The 16,861-nt window shown below is 44.1% G+C and overlaps 1 protein-coding gene across 13 annotated transcripts in view; it reads right to left on the reverse strand.

Moving 5' to 3' along the window:
* Nucleotides 1-16,861, reverse strand: part of mef2cb (myocyte enhancer factor 2cb) — a 63,511-nt gene that overhangs the window by 40,505 nt on the left and 6,145 nt on the right. The window contains exon 2 of one of the 13 annotated variants that reach the window (XM_051950416.1): nucleotides 8,489-8,721. The exons of 10 other annotated variants lie outside the window; for them this stretch is intronic. The gene's annotated coding sequence lies outside the window, so the exon portion shown is untranslated. Of the gene's footprint in view, nucleotides 1-8,460; nucleotides 8,722-16,861 lie in introns of all 13 variants that reach the window. 2 more of the 13 variants (XM_022192768.2, XM_022192780.2) reach the window with 2 other exon arrangements.

The raw sequence follows: 16,861 nt of genomic DNA on the forward strand, positions 1-16,861 counted from the left end.
TTTTCTTTTGACAGTAGAGGTGATAACGTCCCTCGTTATGCAAATGAGCATCCCATTATTTAAGCTCAGTGCAATGCAGGGGAGCTGTCAGCGCCGTCACATAAAAAAAAATCCTCCATCTACCCTGCCTTTTTTTCTCTACTTTCCATTTCTTCTCTCTTCTCTCCTTTCTGAACCAGATTTCCGGCACCTGGCAGCACAAGCATCAGACATTGATGTGGAAGACGACACCGCTTCACCAAAAGACATGTCAGTCTCTCTCTCTCTATCACTCCCTCTCTCTCTCTCTCTTTTCTCAAACACCCTTGCTCTTTTCCTCACTCTCTCATATTCTCTCTTTTGCACACTGCCGCACACATACCTACACATTGTAGTGCACTTCCTTTCCTTTTATTATCTTCCCTCTAACCCGAATCCATGTATTTATTGAGTAACATGCATGAGGAAGCACAAGAAAGAGCTATACCCCTGAGGTGAGTGCAGCACACTGCTATGCACTTGACCTTTTTGTGCAAGAGAGTAGGACATTGATAATGAAAGCTAGTAATAGAGACATCCAGGGATACTGTGGCTCCTAGTGACAGGCCAAGGCCCGTAGCAGCAGCACATGATCCTGGATCCTTCCAGAGCAACAGAAAATGCGGGCTGTGAAATCCATAGAACAGTAATGTTTAGTTTTGTTAAGCCTAAGGCACTACAATAATGTGGACCTTCATGCACAAAACACAGATTTAGTAAATATATATAAATATATTTTCCAAAATAACGTCACATCGATCATTATGTATTTTTTTCAATATTGTCTGCCAAAAACTTCCATCGCATGAAAACTGAAAACAAAGTGAGACAATACAGTCTCAACAATGATGAAATGAATGACAAAAACAAACTTCCTGTGATGATGGTTTGGAAAACACCCACTTATGGAAGAATTGAGATAGGAACACAAATGCATCATTTGGCAGTTAGGACAACAGCCGGACTACACCATCATAATAATAACAAGATCTAAAATAACTCTGTGGCAGTTCTGAAGAGGCTATCCAAAACATTTTAGCATTGCTCTGCGCAAACACACCCATCCATAGACAGAAAAACAAAGAGCTGCCCTCTGGAAGAAAACAAAAAAGGATGTTGTCAGACAAACTGGGATTACAAGCCAACACTAAGGCGCTTGGCACAAGACAGCCAGACAAGGATATCAATCAAGCCGGCGTACCTCAATCACAGGCTGACAGCATCATCCCCTCCCAGTCTTTGTACTCAACACTACCCAGCCCGGGCATCGCTCCAAACAAGGAGGCGTTACCTCCATGATCCCTGCCTCCTGGCCTACACCTCCTCCTCGTTCCTCCCACAGCATGCTGAGCAGAACTGAACCTCTCAATGTCAACACCCGCTGGGGCAACACCTTAGGCCTTACGTAACACTAACACTAAGATTAAGCCTGTGTCCTGAACATTTAATCCCTGCTTTTGGCTTGCAGCACCAGCCAACGCTCCCTGAGGTGAGGCTCTGCTGCCGCTTAGCCCCGTGTTGGTGCCTCCCCACCTCAGCTCCCCCCTCCAACTCTCCTCTACCTCCTCCGACACTACGCAAGCTGCCTCCTTCCCTCCTTCCCCGCTTCTCTCTCTCCCCGTCTCCTGCCACCCCCCACCCCTTTTCCTCACACCGCCCCCACCCCTTTTCCTCACACCGCCCCCGTCCCATTTGAGTGCCATGCAGATCCTGGATAAAAATTTTAAAAAAAGCGAGTGCCCACCTCCTCATCGGGCTCCCTTCCCTCTGATTCTCCTGTGGTGGATTGAGCATCGGTTAACTTAACAGATTACCACTGAATCACTAAATCCAATTTAGTCTCACAACGGCAAGACAGTGAAACGGAGGGAAGTGTGGGAAACCAGTGGCGCTCAGTGAACGTGGTCAAGTGGCATGGCACAGTGGTCCTCAGCAGGAATGTTTTGCAGCCCACTGACACTGACACCTGACCTTGAGAGGGCAAACGAGGTGAGAAAGTAACAAGGGGGAAATTAAGACACACAGTGCAAGACAGCAGAAAGAACTAACAGGCTTGCGCACTTTAAACCAATTTACTAATCTTGAAGTAGGAAAAGAAGGAATGAGGCTTTGTAAAAATGAAGAATACACAAAAGAGATCCTGTATCGACTCTGTGGACTCTGACTAATGGTATGCTTTTATTCACACTAGCCTGGTAACTGGAAGGAGGCCGGGGTGGGCAATTGCCAAGGTCAGAGAGCACACTGGCACCAAGCAGACAGAAGGACAACGGTTGCGCCTCTGCTTGCTTTATATCTTCGAGCTCTGAGTTGGAAAGGTGACAATGAAAGAGAAGGAGAGTGGTGAGAGGAAAACAGAGAAATGGAGTGAGGAGAGGGAAATGGATTGAAGCATAAAGAGGGATCTTTTGAACAGGCACCAGGCCTCTCCAGGGGGAGGGGAAGAGCTGTACCCACGACCCTCCCATCTGTTAAGCAGACGGATGGAGGGAGAGAGAGAGAGACAGAGAGAGATATGAAGGTTGGGGGAGGATGGGAGAGATGGAGAGGGAGCAGCGATTCAGCACATAGATCTAATGAGCATTTTCTCTCTGTGTCTCAGAAGTGTAGCTGAGAGGACAATGAGAACATATACACTCAGTGCACCACAAGGCTTGATTCTAGGTCGCCTCTCTCCCAAGTGTTTAGTCACTAAAAACTAATATACAGCACATGGCGCTTTTTCACATTCTAATAGACGTCTGTAGGGTGCTTGTTAATGTGGCTTTGTTATTGAGGACATACACTCAAGACAAACTCCTCTGAATCAAGGGGGCAACAAAAAAGGGAACTTTACTTTGAGTCATGCTCAGGACTAATTCATCATTTTGAAAGACAGCTGCAGAGTTCTGTTTGTGGACGAAGAGAATGGACGTGACAGCAAATGAGCAGAAATGTGCATAAAGACTAGGTCCACGAAAAAGGAAAAGTTGCGCGCAATAATGTAGGGGGCCGTTTCTGCATTCAGAGAATTGTAAAGGGAATTTTTTTTTAAAAACGAAACCAGCACTCCTGGAAGTGTACAGTGTGCAGAATTCTGCTGATACAGTTATTCTCGAATCCTAATCCTACACGTTATAGCAAATTGGGGGAGGTGATTTATCATGACAGGATTGGTGATGTTTTTCCAAGAAACCCCACCTCGGCAGCACAGCCTCCACACATGGTACATCTGCAACACATTTGGTAATAGCATATGTCCAGCCCATAAAAAGAGCGAAAAAATTATATATATATAAAAAAGTGTGTGTATATATATATATGTATATATATATACATATATACATATATATATATATATATATGAAATGCCAGTATTCCTGTCCGAGGAGATGCGGTTGTGAGGATTTGAAATAACATATTACACCTCAGTAAGTAAACCTTTTAGGAGGTGTATGGTACATTAAATAAACGTTCTCTCTTTTTAAATAAACTCCCATTTCCTGGAAGAAGAGAATCAAAAAAAGCACTTTAATATAGGTTTCAAAATACAATCTGAATGTCAGAACACACTCAAAGTGCTCCGTTTTTACTGGAGCATTTCTGTCATGAAGAAGAATTTTATTTTTGTTTTTCAGTTCAAGAATTTCTTTTTTCCCGCTGTGTAGATTTTTGGAGGTTTCTTTGTGTTTTTGCTGCAGTGACGTGCATGTTTGCTTGCACAAATGTGGATGTGTTTCTGCGTGCATTTATGTGTGTTTGGGCTTTTGATTTGGAAATAGTAGTACACAGCACTTTATCTCCTGTAAGGGTGGATGGAGATATAGCAGCAGAAATGAGAGGAGGGGAAGGATCAAGCAAAGGACTGAGTCGATGGCCAGGCAGGATGGGAAAAGAAAAATGTGTATCAGGTCTCATTGTGCCTCTAATGTCATTACAGGCAGTGACTCTTCTATGTGGCACGCTGCACTCCCCATCTGTCAGAGCGAGATAGGCAGGGTGACGAATGGCTATCACTGCTACTTCCCTCAATCCCCACCGCCTCCACCGCCCCACTCCAATGTCTGTATCTTTTTTTGAGTGCTGGGGAAGAAGAGTGACCTAAACCTGGGCGGTAGCCCACACGTAGGTGGGCCCTATGGCTCTGAATCTCAGCAGATATTAGGGCTAATTTAACGTGTTAGCAGCTAAAGAGATTAGCCACATGTACATCTGGGGATTAGAGTGATAGTGGTGGATCATCTTGTAATGTGTTCATTCCTTTTTTTTTTTCCCAGTGAGCATTCTAGGTAAAGTTGAATTTGAGAGGCTGCAGTGTGTGTGTGTATGTGTGTGTGTTGGAGAATATGTCTTCACCTGTCTCACTCTATTAGATCATGGTTTAGTTGGATCATTAGCGAGACAGAGACGGTTTCACATGTATTCTATTTTCAATCTCTAGGTGCCTTAGAACTGAGACACCTGTCTATTGATGAGGAGGAGAGGGAGCCAATACCCTGCAGTTGGCACAAGTTTTATACACTCTGCCAAGCGCTCACAAGTGTGACTGACATTACGGAACAAAGTATATTGTTATAAGTAGCAGCTCAAGCGCTACAATATGAGCTCTCAATTCCTTGCCAGCCACGGTTCAACCAATTTCTCAATCCAAAACTTCATACTTCAACTTTAAGCTTAATTGATTTTTATACTAATGTGATCCTGTCAGCACCGTTTCCCCTGTTATCCTTCAATCCAACTGCTCAGCCCCCTGGTCTTGGAGGACAGAAAGACAGGAAACACACACACACACACACACACACACACACACACACACACACACACACACACACACACACACACACACACACACACACACACACACACACACACACAGCCTAAGGGAAGGACATGACATCAGCAGACACAGACAATCAAAGGTGCTAAAGGTGTTTCCTTCCCTAAATCACTCTGTTCACAGAGCATACATTGGGAATCAAAACCTGACTGTGACTCTCCCCTTTTATCTCCAGTGACAGATAATGAGGAGAAATAAACAGAAGCAAATGCTTTCTTAATATAAAACACTTCAGACCTTCTAGGTCCTTAAATGTTTCTTGATTTTATATGAAGCCATATTTTGAAATTTACAAAGGTTCATTTACAAAGGAACTCCAAAGAAAAAATTTCCACGATCTTTACTTTTCCCACAATACAATGGGTATATTGCAAAAACACTGACAAGACTAAACATTTTATTAGAGAATGAGTCTTTACAATGCAAAGGGTTTTTTACCTAAACTGATTAACTTTAACTTACAGTCTGGCATGTACTGGAGTAAAGGGAGTGACACAATATTTGGTATTTTAAAGTGTTTAAATTGCTATTAATTCAGCACCTCAGCTGCAATAAGTGTCCAAACAAAATCAAACTTAATTAAACGTTTCTAAACTAAACTAAATCATCTGCACTGGAAGAGCAAGGACTAGAAAATATTGTCTGTTTTTTTGTGTAAAATGTAGTACAACATTGTAGAAAACTTCTATGACAATAATTTTATATTCTAAATTTAAACATTAAAGCGGTTTACGGTCATATTTAATTGTTCAATATTTGAGTACCATGTCTCTAATCAGTGGAAATACCATTCTGTTTCCTTGCCTCGTTTTTTCATGAAAAACACCACCTACATAATTTCCTGTTTTCATAAGAGCACATTTTGAGGGACAATCAGGTTTTCTATAATTCAATAAAGCATGTGTTTTTAGAATTAGACACTGAATTATGCATGAAGTGGTTTGCCTACACCACTGTAGTATCAGGTAAACATAGCGAGTGGGTAGAAATGGAGGTAGAAGAGTAGGAAGGTCTGCCCTTCGTTTGGGCAGCTGTAGTCCTCACTCAGCACCAGGAAACACAGGCCTTGGGCTATCAGAGCAGCAATGGAGACAGGTAGCCATCCGTCAGAGCCAGTATGGAGACAGGTGAGAGCCATCTTTCCATAACCCAATGCTGACTTCCCCAAGGACAAAATGACTTGACACAATGCGTCAACCCCCCTCTCTGAAAGGAGGCCAAGAGCTGTAAAAGCTGCAGCTGCTGGGCAAAAGGCAGACGAGCAAGAGGCCACGCGTGAAAACGAGGCAAAGCTAGACAAACAGGGGCAGGGAGAAAGAGTAGCTGTTGTGGTTAAAAAGGCATTCCCGGTCAATTGTGAGCAGCTTTTTAGTTGTGACAGTGGCTTATAGCCTTGAGTGGTAAACAAATAAACTCTGAGGACCGCAGCTCACCACACACCCTTGTGCCAAGCTGGAAAAAATGGTATCAGGGGGGAAAAAAAAAAAGCAGAAGAGACAAGAAGAAAAAGCAGAACCAAAGACGAGCCACAATTTGTAGAGGCACCGGAAAAGGCTGGAATGAATCACCATTTGGTACATTCAGTCTTTCCACGGCATGCGCATAACAAAGGGCAGCGGATGAATTGAAGTATGAAGTAGCGATAGGAAAGACAATAGAGAAAAAAAATGAATAATCTTAATAGAGGTGATAGAGTACAAGTTGGAAACACAGAGGAAATGTGGCAAAAGGGATTAAAATAAGTGATATTAAAATGGTTTTGAATATGGAAGTGGTGCTGATTGTGGTAATTCACACATCTGAAGTTTAAACACAAATAACTTGGCTTAGTTTCACTTTAACGACACTGCCACTGTTTATTTCACTTCTTCCCCTCTCTTTCCCTCCCTGCATGTCGTGCTACAGTCAGAGTAAACCACTGTCTCAATCCACCTGTCGCCCTGTGGACCCAGGTGCAACCAACTGCTGACACCGAAGGTACAGGAACAGAAAATTAACACACACACACACGTGCACAAATGATCACATGCTCTCAAGGCTTGCTCGAGGCGCACCAATGCGTCTGCTGAACTATGTTCATAAAACAAGCAACGCCATAATGAACAACAATCCAGTGCACTGGAATTGCGGTACAAACCCTTCAATAAGTGCACTCAGCCCCCACAGGAACAGCCGGGAGTCATGTCACTAAGAACACAAAGCACTGACATATTCACCCAATTATGTTTCTGCCGAGTATGACAATGTCTCAGGATGTTAGCAATGTTCTCCAGTGGGGGGAGAAGGGTAGAAGGTGTGTGGATGTGTGTGTTTGTGTCATGGGTTTAAAACTGAAGCTCAGGCCTCGCTGCTACTTGGGCCAGGCTTCAACCTGGTTTTCTAGAAATTCTGGTTATATTCCACCAATTTGTCCAAAAAAAAAGAACTTTTTGAATGTGAATGAGAAATCAAATTACATTTTCTAATAAAAGGTTGTCAATTTGGCTAGTTGTAAATGTGTTCGTATCAGTAAAATGTTCACTGATGACTATGTTTTGGCTGCACAATATCTAGAAGTAGTCACTACAGCGATATATGACAAATTCATAGTCGTGTTTAGGCACTGGCATCACTTGAATAAGCTCAGAAAAACATTGGGTCTGGTTGAATATAAAAAAGGCCTTGAGACATAACGTGTTAGCTTACACTTAGCCAAACCTTAACCAAAGTAAGTTTGTTGCCGAAACCTAATGACAGACAGTACATTGGATGTAAATCTGTCATTTATCCCAGCCACATCCTGGCAACTGCGCTGCCAGGAGCTCTTGTAGTGTTCATTCATTCGAAGAATATGAGCTGCTTCTGAACCGTTAGCGACAATGAATGCCGTCACAGTGTAATCAGGAAAACAACTTAGTGATACATGGTGTAATTTCTAGAAGACGGGGTCGCTTACTTGTGTAGAGGCATAACTTCCCAGCAGTCGCGTGCCCCGACTCTCCACTGTATCAACACCAGACATCATGGATAAGCCGATCCAGTGATGATTTCATCACACCCCCCACCCCCTTACTCTTTCTCTTTGCCACAGTATTCTAATCACCCTAATTAAAAGCTTTGTTCATTTAGAAATCTCTGATGACAATTTGTTTCACTCTACCCTACAGCAGTGGTGGCTGTGAAGAGAGGAGAATTAAATTTGATCTTGTGACAGCAATTATTAAATGCTCCCTCCTGGCCTCAATTAAGGCCCGCGGGCTAATGCTAACATGGCTAACCCTCACGCAACCACAAGGCGCCTGGTGCACTTCCTTTTCTTTCACCGGCTTCGTTTTGTCACCCTTTCCATCATGTATGTGTGTGGGTATATCTATGAGCGTCTGTCAGCTGGGTGTCTATGGTAATGCGTGCTTGCTCATGGGTTGTTACCTGTTTTGCATACTTGCTGATGGGAAGAGGTAAATAGAACAATTTCCTTTTTCGGGCTTATTTATTGTAACTAAGTCGGTATGAGCAAACTGACAGATCTACAGAGAAGTTGTGGAATTTACTATTCTCTCGCATCTTTTCGTCAGCATTTTTGGATTCCACAATGAAATGATGACATGATGTGAATATTTTTTTTAAGTTATGACCACGACAAGCACCTACTGAAGTCGACAGCACAAAGGGTACCTCTCCCTGTCGTTGTGAAGCTCCAACAGCATTACATGTCACGGTCGCAGGCTTGCTGAGCCGAAATGAGAGCCACAGCTCTGCTTTGAGTCTATGCACAGTGTGTGGGTAATTTGCAGAGAAGTAGAAGGTTGCACACTTCAACAAGGATGTCCTTCATAGATTCGACCTTCTGTTTTTTCTTTCTTTTTTTCTTCCTCCGGTCCCTGTGCTCTGCTTGGAAACCAAGTAACCTAGATCATAGTGTGGGGAGAGAGAGAGAGGGATGGTGACAGAGAAAGAGACAGAGGCAGAAAAGGAGACTGAGCACAAGAGTCACATTTTGACACTCCACCACCAACACTTGAAACGATTCTAAAAACCTCTTTCAGGATGACGTCAGGTTCACTATTTTCTGTTGTCGTTACCACAAGCTGATTGTGCTGATTATTGGTGAGCGTTGTTTCCCTGTTGACGCTGAGCATCATTAAACAGAGATTGTTCCACTGTTAGTGTTTGTTTAAGCAAGGCTGGTTTAATGTTTCCAGGCAGTCTTTTCACCACAGACACACACAAACGCGTGCACACACACACATGCTCAATGTAAACTTGAGACACAAGTTGTGCGTCGCATCTATAATTTATGTGCTTTGTTTCAAGTCTAATTTCAAAGATAAAGAAAGCTTTTAATTCCAAAAGCAGCAGGTATCGAAAAGTTTTTCATTCTCAGCGAGTAGGAATTGACAGAACATACAGCGGCCTTGAAAATCTGAATCATTTTCAGCATATAGTCTGAACTCTTCTACTCTCACAGCGTGCTACAGTTCCCAGGGGAGTGCTGGTGGTGGGGTGCATGAGGCGAAAGGTTGTGGAGTGTGCAGGGCGTGTGGCAGCATACGGTACCTACAGATCGGCCTCTGTTTAGGGGAGTGGCCCCACCACGGCTAGAGCCAGGCCAGACCCAGTCCAAGCCTCTCATTAGTCATCGGCTGGGTGCCGCGCTCTTTTTTTGGAGTGGTTAAGGGGGGAACTGGTGAGGGTCTGGCAGTTCCACTGTACTCCACTCCCAGCACCATCACAACCCGACCTCATCAAAGTGAGCGCTCGTAATTTGTCACAGAAAGCAGCCAATTAACATATGTTAAAGGAGGAGGGAGGACGAGGAGAAGGGAGGAGAAGGAGGAGAGGGTGAGTGAAAAAAGATAGCGTGTGATTAAAGAGTCTGCACAGCTGCACAACATCAAGATGGCAAGGAGAGGTTTGAAAGAGACCTCAGACCCAGTAATCTGATAAAGCGTACTGTTACTTAACCCCCATAAGCAAAAGAGAGAGGGAGAAGGAGAAGAGGGGGAGAATGAAATAATAGAGACAAACAAATATTAAATTACTGCTGTGAATCTACAAGCTCTGGCAGCATGCCTCTGCTCTCAATGTGTGGCTACAGTGAAGGCTGCTGTATCACACAGAGATGACCCCTCCTGCCAAAGAACTACTGCTGTTTGACCACACTCTATTTTTAGCTCAGCGCTCACCATTGTACTTGACGTAGCTCACACGTTTGCTAAAACCTGCCAGGAACCTGTTTTTTTTTCAATTTTTTTCTCTTTTAAATCGTAAAATGAAATCATCTGGTGCACCACAGTGTTTTAACTCCTTTTCTCATGAAACAAAATGTGTTTTTTTCTTCATTTTTCATTTATTTTTCTGTCACAAAGTCTGAGACAAGTTGCTTACATTCTGACTTGTTTGTTTGCTTTCAAATTCTTGTTCTTCATGGTTGGTTTTTAACATGCTGCGTGTGGTTATTTATGCATGTGTGCATGCCTGTGTGCGACTGTATGACTGTGTGTCTGTGCGAGTGTGTGCGTTTGTATGTCTGTTATTGTTGATGTTGTTGTTGTAGGAACATCTTGTGAAGTGAGTTGTGTGATATTTTCGCCTTGTTGTTGGATACGGTGGCAGGCTGAATGCATTAGCAGTGCACGCTGATGCCATTCTGTGTTCTGTCGTCTCTCAGCCACCTCTGCCTTGTCTCTCTACAGCGACTGATCACACGGGTTGACAAGCAAGTTTGGGTCTCCGTCTGCCTCGCCATCCTTCGCTACGTGGGCTCCAACTTTTTCAGCGAGGAAAATAAGAGAAAGGCGGGGAAGGAAGCTTTATACAAATTTGAGTGATTTTAGAATTGCAAGTCAAGTCGTGGGGAAATCCCCTGAACAAAAGCAAAAATGCAGGAAACTTGGAGAGTTCTGTATTCCTGATACAGTTACTGGAAAATAAACGGTTATAAATTGTATCATTATTACTAATAATATTAACTTAGAAATGATTTTAATACTAATATCATTGTGGTTATTATTATTAAAGTTGTTTTGACTGAAATGCCAGATAAAAATGGAAAGCAAAACCGCAAATGGCTGGCAGAAGAGCAGGCCCTGCGCCGTATATAAATCATGACTGTTTCTTTTTTCCTCCTCTTCCTCTCTCTCGCACTCTTATCCTTGCCATCGAGCATCAGTCGTTATTTATTTATTTTTTGCCATAAAGTGGAGGAGCGGAGGAGTGAAGGAGTGGAGGGGAGGGGGATGGAGGGACGGCGGACAGAGGGGGCGGCGCGGCAAAAGTTGTGCTCGGTTCGCAAGGCTCGCCGCTCAGTCGGATTTTTCTCGTCTCTTCTCATCTGCTCTGCAAGCTGGTGGTTCAGTGAAGGACCTGGCTGCCTGGAGTCTCCCCCCCCCCCCCCCCCCTCCCCTCCACTCAAATCCCTCTGCTGCGAGCACAGCTGCACCGTTCACATAACCTCGCCTGCCCCCCTCCTACCCTAACTCCCCCCCTGCTAATGATAGCAGAGCACGTCCCCCCCCCCCCCCTTCCACAAGGCAACAGCTTTTTCCATTTCATGTGCATACACACAAACTCGCGTACAAGATCACCGGACACGCGCGCGGACCAGTGGGCACAGCATATCCCTTCTTTTGGTTCCTTTCCCTTTATTTTTTCTCATATCATTCAATTTCTTCCCCTTCTCTTCACCCTGAGAAAAATCCCCCGGCCTTGTGACCCAACGAAGGCCTGAGAACATACACACAAACACACAAGACACACACACATATTTAACTGAACCCTTCAACTGCAAACTGCCCGTTTTTTTTCTCTCTCGCGGCACAACTCGCCACAGCTAGTGACCTGCATCACAGCTGTGTGTGGGAATTTGTACGGGAGGGTGTGTTTGTAGGAGGCTTGAGCGTGTGAATGTATATATGTGTACATACCTGCTTACGTCATGTTCGCACCGCGTATGTTACATTTCTGCACAAACGGCTGCATTACACATTTACTTCAGGTGCATCTATCTGTTGGAATTGTGTCTATATAAGCAGTGGAGGAGGGAGGTGAGGGCAGCTCTGGGCTTCTGCTGCGCCTACTGTGCATTATCCCAAATAAACAACTCATTACACGTGTACTTAACCAAGGGGAACTGGCGAGCAGTGGAAGCTAATCCCCGTTATCGTTCCCAGCGTTTCTCTTCCGATTACGCTACAGGGGGAAGAGGAGCCCAAGAAGGTAGGCTGCTCGGTTGCAGGAGGAGGTAGAGTGAGAAGGAGGCAGGAGGGAGAGAGAAGAAAGAAAATCATTTGAGTTAACTTCCCACAAATGCCTTTCTTACTTATAGTATCCTTCCTCGCTCCATCTCTCTCCATCTATCTATCTAGCTCTCTCTCTTGCTACCCCCTTGCCTTCTCTCCTTTCTTCTCCCTATGGATTTTGCATTGCTCTTGTTTTCGACCATCTCTCAGAACTGGGTCATCGACAGATTGTGCGGCAGCATTTTGAAGAACATGGGAGGGGAAAAAAAAACATGTTCTTGCTATGAGAACAATCCAAGGTTTCTTTAACAAGTAGCCCGCTTATCAAATTAAGCTGTCAAAAGCACATTAATAACAGGCAGCACAATTCCCTTCACAGAGAAAAAGGCGGGTGGGGTGGAGGGGGGGGGGCACATTGGGGAAAAAAAAAAAAGGAAATGATTTTTCATTCGCTATGTAAAGAGACAGTCCACCAAGGGCAGCAGAGCTTTTTAAAGGTTTCTCTCTTTCTTTCTGTCCCACTCTAAACATAATTATGGGGCCCCTATTATAAGGGGCCAAGATGCAGCGTGCCACTCATTTAAAGTGTGAACAATATCTTTGGTTGGGATGCAGCAGCGGATGACGCTCGCATTTAAAAGAATTACAGATGAAAGGCCATCTCCGGGTGATAATGTGGCTTCAGAAGCAAACAATTAGATGGTGTGATCGAGGAGGATTAACCAATAAGACTGTTATCCACCCACATAACTGAGACAGTAAAAAGGATTGTGACCCCGGACTATCTGAACCTTTCAGAATTAAGTAACTGTTACATGATGAAGTATAAACAGGCTGCAATAAGTCACTTCTGCTGTGAATGGCAACACTTTTTACTACCCTCGCAAATCCGAAGCCAAATCATCCCTTAAGAAAGTGAGAGCAGAATGTGAGGGAAACAGTGCACACAAGTGGGGCAAAGACAGAAAGTTAACGCTCACAGGCTTGTTCACATGGCATATGCTTGAGATGCCGAACTGAAATTAACAAGACACCTCGACATACAGATGGCAGAGAGGAGCGAAAACCACCCTATGACCTTACACTCATAGACTCAAGTGTTGAAAAACACTGTTCTCACTTTGAAGATGTTCTATTGTGCTGCCATCTTAAGACTCTTTTAAAAAGCCTTACACTCTGCTCAGCATTTGTAAAGAGAATTTGATTTTTTTATTTAGTTTCTAATCTGCACTTTACAAAACTTGACAGTATCGGCCGAGGCTTCTCATGCTAAACTGCGAGCTCTTTTGTGTTGTGCTCCAGAGACTGATTTTCTCACACCCTCAATCTGAGTCCCATCCTGTTTGCTCGGCCCCCAGGGGAGCTGCTCTGTCGTAGCCCGGAGTGGGCCGGCGGTAGATGGATGTGACGTGGAGGAACTGGGACTCTGCTGGAGGGAGGCTGGAGCCACGACAGGTATCCCCCGCACTTCCTCAGCTATTTATAAAACACTGAGTCCAGCACCGGGCCAAAAATAAGACAGAGGCCATTTTTATCCATAATAATAAAGGCAAATAAAGACTCCCTTACTCACACACGTTACACACAAACACACACGAGGAACAGAAAAACATCCATGCACACCGATACAAAGAAAGCGAAAAAGTCTTCACCAGACGATGAGACCGTCCTCCGATTGAGTATGCTCAAACGTACACACACACACACACACACACACACACACACACACACACACACACACACACACACACACACACACACACACACACACACACAACAGACAAAAGTCAATATCAAGGCTGCGCTATTTCTGTAGAGAGCACTATTTAGGAAGTGTGGGCTAGGTGCCAGTATTCTCCTCAGTATCGTCTGGCCGTCATTGCAATGGTGCTGTTATACAAACTCACCTCTTTCCTCTCTCTCTCTCTCACCCGCTCCTCACCCTTTCCACCCAGTCCCTTGTTCCATTGTCACTACTCTCGCTCTCTCCCTCTCTGTCTCTCTCGGTTTCTCTTATACGCACACAAGGTTATTTGTTTTTCCACTGGGTCGAACCACAGTGCCAGGTGAAAGCATCTATTGGCAGGATAAAGAGAGTGGCTGGTGTGAGATCACAAGGCCCCACTCTGCCCAGCAAACCTTGAAGTGAAGCGCCGGGCTGGAGTTTCAAACAAAGTGCCCCCTCATTCATTATACATGCATCTGCACTGAAAATCTCCTTCCGCAACACCATCTCTTCTCCTCTCTCTCTCTCTCTCTCTCACTCTGCCTCTCTAGGCCTCTCTCGTTCTCTCTATCTTCCTCCCTCTCTTCTCACATCGTCCCTCTTCGTTTTCTCTCGTTTTTTTCCAGACAGAGCATCCATAAAGTATGAATAAAATTAATGACATCACGAGCTGCACTTTGGAAGAGCCACTGTAGGAAAAAGCCATACATCACAGGGCAGAAGGAGCCGGGGCTGAAAAAGAATGTTACAAAAAAAAAAAGAGAAAAAAATTGACAGCAAGAGACGGAAAAGGCGTGTGTGGTGGTGGTGGGCGTTGCTTTACTCTTCTCCACCCCCAGGTCACTTCGTAATGCTGATGTTACTGAGTGTTATTAAGTTTGATATCAGATCAACTTTCGCTGAAAAGTTTGAATACAATTCACATTTTCATTATTTTTTTCTAATTTTTTCATAGCTGCAGCTCACTTTTCTTTGTCTCAGTTTCTTCCCTCTGCTTTCTCTTTATGGTCATCGGAGTAATTTAAGCGCTGAGAACGGTCCTGTGCGCCACATTATTTTACAGGCTGGCCTTTGGTGTGGGAATGGCACAGATGACAGTGGAAAGGAACAGTGGTGTGGACTTTGGCAGGACACTGTCTGGTTAAGTTGTGCGCTACAGAAGAAGGAGAGCACTGAGCACGGATTCTTAGTATTTTTTCTCGACTTAACAGCAATTTCAACAGCATGGTCCCCTTGGGGTTGTACAGTGAATCTCCTGATGTTACAGACATTGCCCAGATATCTGAGACTACGGTGAAAAATAATCAACACATTTAAGACGGTAATATTCTTCCTTAGAGCAAAAGAAAAGAGACAGACATATCAATCGCGCTGCCTATTATTGGAAATTTAGTGTTGCATTGTTTCATTACAAAAGCAACATCAGACAAAAGCCTGACTGGGTAAAAATTTGAGTCCTTATTCCTCTGAATTCAGCGTGAACACAAGATCTTCTAAAAATACCCGATAGCAAAGTGAAGCTCAGCAGCAGCGTGGATGGGGAGCAGTGGCAGTGGCAGCAGCAGCGCGGATTGTGGCAGCCGAGTGAGCAGGGGTTTCAGATGGATGTGAGCTTGTGTGAGGCCAAGGCACAGAGCTACCTCTGTGCGTCTCACTAGACTCTCTTGCAGAATGACTCGGCTATGTTGCAGTTGTGACAAAGATAAATTGCAGCCACTGGAAAACATTTCTGCATTTTTCTCACTCTCGCCCCTTCCCAACACCTCTTTTTCTTTTTTGTTAGCATTGGGTGTATTCCAAATGTGTCCCACACCAAAGGGAGACGGTGAAGTGACGAGGAGGGGGGGTATCTCCGAAAATATATTAGGGTGTTAGAAGTTGCCCCTAACCATTTACAGGTCAGGTACAGCGAACTTGCCTGCTGTCACTATGTTTAAGTACAAACACAGCGAACGCTTCTCCCTGAAACGAACTCCTAAAAACTCTCTAAAATGGATTTGCAATAAATTCTGGATTTGCGGCATAGCATATGGAGCAGGTATTACAGATAAATTGGATTGTCTATTATACTGATGCTGGAAAAAAATTAAAATCTCTCAGGAAGGCAGTTAAACTAAGTCTGATGGGGAAGGTAATGAACTAATTTTTAAACATGTTAACTCTCGTTTGACTTTCATTTTATCATTTAAGTCTCGATGCTGAAGCATTCCGCCTGATCTGAACCGTCCACTGTTTAGACAAAGAAATCCAATCTCTGTTATACTCTAAATGTTTCTCTTTGTCTTATCATTCAAAGTCCCCTGCTCTCTGCAATCCTCTAGCCTTCTCCCTCGCTGTCCAAATATTTCACAGAGTGGGCCTCAAGTATGGTGAGGTGTTTTGGGTGTCTCTTTAGGTGGGCTGCAGCTGACGATATGATTGTGTGGTCAGCAGTGCTGAGCACAGACCACCCAGCAGGCAGCTGCTGTAATAATGGCCAACAGGCCAGGCAGGAAACAGGAAACAGGATGAAGAAGGCAGGACATCCTGTTCATCTAGATCAGTGTGTTAAGCATGACATCACAAAAGCATCACGTTTTAATGAAGAATACCTGATCAGAGGCAGCATATTTTGTCGCAGCTAACCTCAGCTCAAATGAATTTCTACCTACGTTATCTCAGTGTGTGTCTTTCTCTGTTTTCATGTGCATCTGTCGTCTCAGTTTGCCTTTTCAGCCCTCACACTGACACTGTTTTCCAGACTGCTCCATCATCCCAGACATCAAATCCTACCCTCTTCAGTGGGAGAATAAAGGAGGAAAAGAAAAACACGCATTTTCATTTGAATATACACCAGCAACAACCTCACAAAACTCAGACAAAAACACAAAAGCACAAACATTCCAACGCACAAATACACAGACAAGACACAAACTTGAACATGCACACGCACACACACACACACGCTCAAACACACCTCCCAGACACACAGCACATACTGACAGACAAACACACAAAGAAACAGCAAACACAAAGCACAGCACAGCCAGAAGTCTACTTTATGCAGAAATATTCTAAAGTGTGTTTTACAATACAATTAAA

Source organism: Acanthochromis polyacanthus, chromosome 7 (assembly GCF_021347895.1).
Source record: "Acanthochromis polyacanthus isolate Apoly-LR-REF ecotype Palm Island chromosome 7, KAUST_Apoly_ChrSc, whole genome shotgun sequence".
NCBI lineage: Eukaryota > Metazoa > Chordata > Actinopteri > Pomacentridae > Acanthochromis > Acanthochromis polyacanthus.